Source organism: Cyprinodon tularosa, unplaced genomic scaffold (genome assembly GCF_016077235.1).
Source record: "Cyprinodon tularosa strain WSP-4 unplaced genomic scaffold, ASM1607723v1 ctg5, whole genome shotgun sequence".
NCBI lineage: Eukaryota > Metazoa > Chordata > Actinopteri > Cyprinodontiformes > Cyprinodontidae > Cyprinodon > Cyprinodon tularosa.
Window position 1 is genome coordinate 1699315 of NW_024039229.1, and position 8006 is coordinate 1707320.

At 37.1% G+C, this 8006-nt stretch overlaps 1 pseudogene; it reads left to right on the plus strand.

Moving 5' to 3' along the window:
* Nucleotides 1-638: 638 nt before the first annotated feature.
* On the plus strand, nucleotides 639-7082 carry LOC119794987 (annotated as a pseudogene).
* The last annotated feature ends 924 nt before the right edge of the window (nucleotides 7083-8006 follow it).

An 8006-nucleotide genomic window follows, 5' to 3' on the forward strand; every position in this document is an offset into this window, starting at 1 on the left:
TTGCGTTTTATGCCTCGCTCATCTTCCTTCCTTAGGGAAATGTATTAACATAGCAACAATAATACATACCGCTAATTTTGTTTTTCTTTACATTTTTGTCTATCCCTGGAAGAAAAAAAATCTATTATATATATTATATAATCCTAATTTTAAAAAAATGAGATGAGATTGCAGGTGCCCCTCCTATCGAGTCACTTTGCGGCTGCACAGTTAGTACAGCATTTACGGTAGCGCTGCTGCACATGGGTGCCCAACACAAACTGCATTCTGTAGATTATGAGGGATTACAATGGCAGCAAATGAAACAGCGCTTAGTTTATATATTTCCGTTAAAATGATTCTCTCTCTGTTAAGTTTGAGAAAGAAAACGAAGGCTACGTTTTAGAAACAAAAATGTTCAATTCAGTTTTGGATTTACAAGGGGACACAAATGAAGCCAAACATTTTTCATTTTTAGTGGAGGTAGAACACTAAATCTACCTTCATAGCAGAAGTGTGTTTGCAAAATAAAAATATTTGATAATGAACGTCAAAGACCGAAGCGTTTCCAAAAGCTGTTGTAATAACAAAGGACACGCCCCCTCCAAGCAAGTTGTTTATGCTTTCGTTGTCCCAGCTGGCTGCCATCGCTACCAGTCTGCTCCCTGTAAAATGCTCTGTCTAAAAAAGATGAAGACTTTCTTTGCCCTGCTTTACTTTTTTCAATTTGCATATTCAGGTAAGACTTTGTTTTAAATAGTTGGTTTTAAATAGTAGCTAGATATTGCAACGAACTGATGGTTTCATTTTCTAAATGAGCCCTTTTCTTTGTTCTTTCATCTCCTTTCCACACTGACAGCTCCAACGCCAGTTTTGTTACTTATAGCCTATTTGTTTTTGTGCTTCTATCCTCTATTATATTTTACTTTTCAGGACTTTAATCTCCTCATATGTCATGATAATGTGCTCAAATTCCTGAGCAACATCTTAAATCACGTGGAGGAAATGTTAAGTATTTTACTATCGCATGTATTTCATAGACAGCTGTATTTAAGCAGGTGTCTCTCTTTTAAAATATTTCTTTCTATTGGTCAGATTTCATATTCCTGTTTTAAACGTGAGGCTCCTCAGTGGTGCAGTGGGTAGCACTGCTGACTTGTAACAAGAAGGTTCTGGGTGCAAATCCCGGCCCAGGGTCTTTATGCATGAAGCGTGCATGTTGTCCCTGAGCATGCTAGGGTTCTCCCTAGGTACTCTGGCTTCCTCCCACAGTCCAAAAACATAGCTGTTAGGTTAATTGGTTTCTCTAAATTGTCCTTAGCTGGGAGTCTGGGTGTGATGGACTGGCGACCTGTCCAGGGTGTACCACACCTGTCTCCCATAGAGATAGGCACCAGCACCCCTTGTGACCCCACTTGGAATAAGCGTGACAGAAAATAGATGGATGTTTCAAATGTAATGTTTTTATTATGTGTGGAAGATCTTCAGCAATAGAATGATTCATACAAATCAAAGCTTTAAAGTATCAGTCTGTTACTGATGAATCCATAGAATGTATCTCATTTAGTGACTTTAATTAGTGAATTTAATTAACTTTTCTGTAATTTGCATTTTTATATAAGGGAAAGTATAGGTACCAATTTAAAACAACTACTAAATATGCTAATTTCTACCCTTCAGTGAAGCATTCCCTGAGATATTTCCTTACTGCTACCTACGGAGTCCCAGGCTTTCCAGAGTTTGTTGGGGCTGCAACAGTTAATGAAATTCAGGTGGGCTATTGCGACAGCAACATCCAGACCGCCAAGCCCAAACAAGACTGGATGATGAAACTGATTGAAAAGGATCCCAACCACCTGGAGTGGTATTCTCGGAAGTGTCTTGGAAGTCAGCATGCATTTAGAAAAAACGTGAATAGCTTGAAGCAACGTTTAAACCTCACTGAAGGTAAGGAGCTTTTTAATAAAGGTGTTTTCTTCATCTATATTGGCTTTAGGTTTCAGTATAAAGTGCTTGCCATATTGCCATATTTCCTGTAAATGATAAAGAATAGTGCAAGGCCTTAAAGGAATAGTACACCCAAAACATGATTAGCCTTCATTTTCTACTCACCCCCATGCTGAACAACACTCTGGAGTACTTTTTATGATATCTCAAATGCATCTGGAGATCTGGGAGGCTTCTTGCTGTCTGCTGACATTCAAATAATGGAGGTCTATGGCGCCCGAGGCAGAAAGGTCCATAAAAGTCCACAAAAAACGTGTCAATATTCCTCCATACTGCTCGTCCAATGTATTCCAGGTGTCCTGAGTGGGTAGAGTCCATAATTTACTCGAAACAAAGTCATTTAGAATGTTTTTAGAGCATAAACAGTAGTGTATAGGATTTCCTAAAAGCGCGTTCATGAGCCTACGGAAACTGCGGCAGACCAAACCAGACGAAAGTGCGCATTCAGCTCGGCAAAGAACTCATGCTCTTCCTCAACACTGAAGTCCTCAGACATTTTTCTTTCGTTGTTTCTTTCTTTGCACAGGTAAACAGCACATTTCTTCTTCTACGCTTGCATTATCGGCAGAGCAGACGCTGAATGCGCACTTTCATCTGGTTTGGTCTGCCGCGTTTTCCGTAGACTCGTGAACTCGCTTTTAGGAAATCCTATACACTACTGTTTATGCTCTAAAAACATTCTAAATGACTTCGTTTCGAGTAAATTATGGACGCTACCCACTCAGGACACTTGGAATACATTGGACGAGCAGTATGGAGGAATATTGACACGTTTTTTTGTGGACTTTTATGGACCTTTCTGCCTCGGGCGCCATAACCTCCATTATTTGAATGTCAGCAGACAGCAAGAAGCCTCCCAGATCTCCAGATGCATTTCAGATATCAAAAAAGTACTCCAGAGTGTTGTTCAGCATGGGGGTGAGTAGAAAATGGAGGCTAATCATGTTTTGGGTGTACTATTCCTTTAATGAGTTTTGAGTTAAAAACATCAACAAATTAGAAAGCAACAACCCACAGATGTCCTATTGCCCTTTTTTTTTTAACAATGTCCTGTTAATCTGTTTTTACCTCATGTTACTTCTAAAACTATAGATTTGAGTTATATTTTCTGTCAAGTGATTCATTCAAAATATTTGGTTTCCAGTTAACTTTGATACGATGGTATCAGTAACAGTTCAGTTTGTTCACATTAAGTGCAGTTGTTTTTGTCTGATGCAATCGTTTATTTGCAGCTACAAGCAAAATAAGAGCGTATAATGAAGCCATTATATTATTACTTTCTGAAAAACTTCCAGACTCTGCAGTCCACTAAGTAATCCATCAGATTTATTTCCAGTACAACTGATTGAATTTACATGTATTTTGTCTTCCAATATGATGCCAACTCTACAGCAGGACCTGTTAAGCCCCTGTCACACCTTGACGTCCCAAAATCTTCTAAAACGTAGGCATACGCTGAACTTTCAATGTAGTTTTTCAATTTTGGTAGTATACCCAGAGTATTCATTATACTTATGTCTTATACTTCTGTCTAAAGACAGCATAACTTATTCCTAACGCACAGCAGCATATTTCCCATGAAATGATGCAGAAGCCAGTGATGTGAGTGGGGCAGCAAATCACCCGGAGGCGCTCAGCCTGCATAAAAAGATGTCTTTGATCTAGCTGCTGTTTACTGCCCGCCAAAAAAAAAAAGAAGAGATAAATAAATACACAGAAGAAGAAAGAGAGAAGGTTTGCAGTCGCAGCAGATTCAGCATCATGTCTGCTAGCAAGTTTGTTGGCCGTGGCCGGGGGCGTGAACGCAGGGAGGATCCATCACACTCACCTTCTGGCTCACCCTATGATGGGGATAAAGTCTGGAGGAGAACGGACGGCTTCCTCCAGTGAACCCTCTTTTATACCAAAACAATGGCAATATGCCATTATACAGTAGCTGTAACTTAGAAACACGTCAGACACGTTGATATGCGTTGGAGATAAGCCCTTGATAAGTTACGCATAAGTTATGCACAAGTTACTCATAGGTTTTAGATAAGCTAGACGCCATGACTTATGAGTAACTGACACTTAACGGATGTCAACCATCAGATAACTTAGCTGGAACTTATGGCCCATAAATGAGCATATGCTGGCATACCTTCTTGCTGTATGTCAACAAGTGCCAGCATGTGTCACTATGCTTCAGAGTACTTCAGCATGCTCATAACTTATACAAAGTTATCCAACTTATCCCAGTTTTTGCCAGATTTTTCGTACATCAGCCTGGCTAAATCGTCAAGGTGTGGCTGGGCCTTTATGAACTCAGAATACACACATAAGAATAAATTACAGATTAGTGACATTGTTTTGGGAACAGCGTATGTAGGATTTTAAAAGCATAGTGAAACGAATAGCATGTTCCAGGTAAAACTGAAAGAATAACATTTATTAATCATTTAATGGTGTAATACGACTCAAAGGGAGCCAGCGTCTCCTGTTACAAGATAAACTATAACTGTCATCATTAATCATGTGCAACATGTCCACAAAAATAGTTTCCTTAGACTATAAAATTATTAGAAATTCAACACACAAACACACATGCAGACAAAAAAAATCAATTAAGTTTTTAGAACAATTAGAGACAACACTCAATAATAAACATTAGATGTATATGAAAACAACAAAATCAAAAACATAAATCTATTGGTGGCTGTTGGCTACTAAAGAAAAGAGGCCTTTGTCTTCTTTCAAGATACTTTTACACCCTTTTCTTTAACTGAAGTGCTTTGATGCTTTATTAGCTTATTTTTCATGTCTTGAATGCAGCACCACCTAGAGGCGCTTTCTAAAACAACACAGTATGAAACAATATAATCCTTGCAAAAAAGGCGGCATTTAAACTCATCATCAACCTTTTTCCTTATTCATAAGTTTGATATTGTCTCTCTTACCTCAAACTGGAAAAAAAAACAGTACATGTCTGCTTTAGTTTATCTTCTTTTATTTATTTTCTTGTTAAATTAAATTTGGTGGTACATATATGAGATGTTAAAGTCTATTCCTGTCTTAGAAACAATTATGTTTTAATGATTTTGATTAACTGTTTTCCTTTTTTTTATATGTTAGTGTGCCCTCAAAGTTTTTTTTTTCTTGTCTTTAAGGTCCCTACATTTTGCAGAGAATGAACGGCTGTGAGTGGGATGATGAGACTGGAGAAATTACAGGATATAATCAGTATGGTTATAATGGGGAGGACTTCTTAGCCCTGGACCTGAAGACCCTGACATGGACTGCTCCCAAACCACAAGCTGTACTCACAAAACTCACATGGGACACAGAGAAAGCTAGATTAGAACACAATAAAATTATTACATCTATAAATGTCCTGACTGGTTAAAGAAATATGTTCATCATGGGAGGAGCTTTCTGCAGAAGAAAGGTATATTTATGACATAATTTAAATGCAGCAACAACAGGATCTGTCCAAATTAATTACAAAGATAATCTGTTTTATTATAATTTTTTTCTTAAATAGAAAGACCCTCTGTGTCTCTGCTCCAGAGGACTCCCACCTCTATGTTGACCTGCCATGCTACAGGTTTCTACCCCGAAACTGCTGACATTTTCTGGAGAAGAGATGGAGAAGAGATTCATGAGGGTGTGGAGAAAGGAGAGATCCTTGTAAACAATGATGGAACCTTCCAGATGAGTGTTGAGTTCAACGTTTCATCTGTCCAGCCTGAAGACTGGAAGAGATACGACTGTGTGTTTGAGTTCTCTGGTTTTAAAGACGACATCATCGTCAAATTGGATAAATCCACAATCCGTACAAATTTGGGTAAGGGTTGTTTTAATCCTTTAAATGCTGATAAATCATCGAAAATAAATAAATAAGCATCAGTAATAAAACCCAAGTCATATGCTCCAGGGAGGCCGCTCAGTCATTAGATCACTACACGACACCCTCTGTTTCTACACCTTTCATAAACAGTGAGCACTTCAGACTCCAACACCAAAAAAGCTGCAGTTTTGAAGAAGTTTGACTGAATCATAATTTGCCCATTGTTAAATTCCCTAAAATTTATATGTTTGTCCATTTCTTGAAAGCTTTGAAAAACCCATGTGGAATTAAGATGTGGTCATAAGCACCTCACCATATGTACTCCTAGCAGTAGTTACTCCCGGTAAAAGCAATCTTATTTAGTATGGAGTGGTTTATAAGATGTCTGTCTTTTTTGTTATTCTGGTTCTTTTACAGTCTATTTTGTTAACTCTTGAACTCATCATTGAGCATTTTTCTCATTAAACTTTAGTTTTGAAATATTCAGAACTTATTCTAAGTTCTATTATACATAAGGAGCCTCTTTATTTATACATTGTGGGATTTCTGTAGATTTTAAAGTAACTCTTGTTTGTGGATCTCCTCAGCCTCTCCTTCAGATTTTGCAGTCGCTCATGTTGCCGGAGGTGTTGGAGGATTAATTCTTATTGGAATTGCTGGAATCTTTTTTTGGGTTAGGAGAAATAATGGTGAGCAGAACCCTTTTGTTTTCTGTTAATTAACTTGAAATCAAAGTTTTTTATTTTAGTGTCAGGTTATATTCCGAAATGTTTACTAGTTGAGTTTATTAAAGTCTTTAGCTTGACATTATTTATCCTTAATCTAAAAATGCATTTCATGAATATTTCCCGTATGGCATTATCTGGGTGGTGAATGTGGTGAATAGACTAAACTTAGCATTTTTATAATTTGTTTTAACAGATGAGGATTGAAGAGGACATGGAGAAAACTGACTTGAAGAAGAGTTGATACAATATCATCCTAAAACATTTGAAGTATTTGCACATTAAATAAAAATGTCTTCAGCTCTTTTGTCATCAAGATCCTCAAGACAAAACCCTTAAAAGAAAGATTTTTCGGAAGCATGAAGTGTTACGGTTGGAAAGTTTTGGTCTACAGAGGAATTTTGGTTTAAGGAGCCTATGGCTCCAGCTGCACAATGTGGCTTTAATGTTATATTGGAAGAAGTCTGATTATGTTGGTCGTTGACTGATCAACTGCAGGTTGAAATGACCTCAGAAAGCTGTGAAAATCAGCAGGTTTCCTAAAGTTGGACCTGAATGAATTCCTTGTTTGCACAAAGACTTCACTGAATGTGTAAAAAAAACACCTGCTAATAGCCTCTTTAAATCTTTTCTTAGTTATATATTCTTTGGTTCTCTATCCCTTCTCCTCGTTTATGGACTAGCCTCCCGCTGCACCTTAGGAAGGCTCCTTTCCTGCCGAACTTTAAAACACGGTTCAAGGCTTATTTTTATTTGTTGACTTTTAACACTGGCAGGACTTAGTTGTTATGACATAAGTTTAGCTTAAACAAATTCATATACATATATTTATATTCTTATGTTGTATTTTGTTCTTTTATTGTGTTTTATTATTTTTAGCTGTGTTCAGCACTTTTTTTTCAGCTGTACCTATTTTAGAGCGCAGTACAATTAAAGATGATGATGATGATGATGAGTTAAATTATATTTTTTTGTTAAAACAAATGGTTTATCTTTGTTCACTTTAAAAAATGTGCATTTGGGACAAAAGGATGGAACGGGGGTGCAGGCTTGATTAACTCAACAATACACACCAACAACAGGCATTTACTTGTTGAAAATACTATGATCTTTGAAATGTACTTAAAGTGAATATGAATATCTTTTTGATGTTCTGCAAAACAAACCTTGCTTTTTTTTTTAGCAAAAACCTTGTGAAACATGCAATATCTCACTGTGAAACTAGGAACAATTGTATCAGTCCAAGGGGGAATCCCTGTACCTACTGAGTTGTAAAGGTAATAAAATCCAAAAAACATGACATACAAATTCATCTTACCTCTTCATTGTCAACGTTTTACCATTTCATTCATGAGTTTCTTCAGCTTTGGGGTTTATTTTAAGGTTCTGTTTCCTGTTAGGAGCTTCTTCTCCCTTTCATGTTATGTGTGTATATGTGTTAAGTGGCCATATAGACTATGTAAATTTAT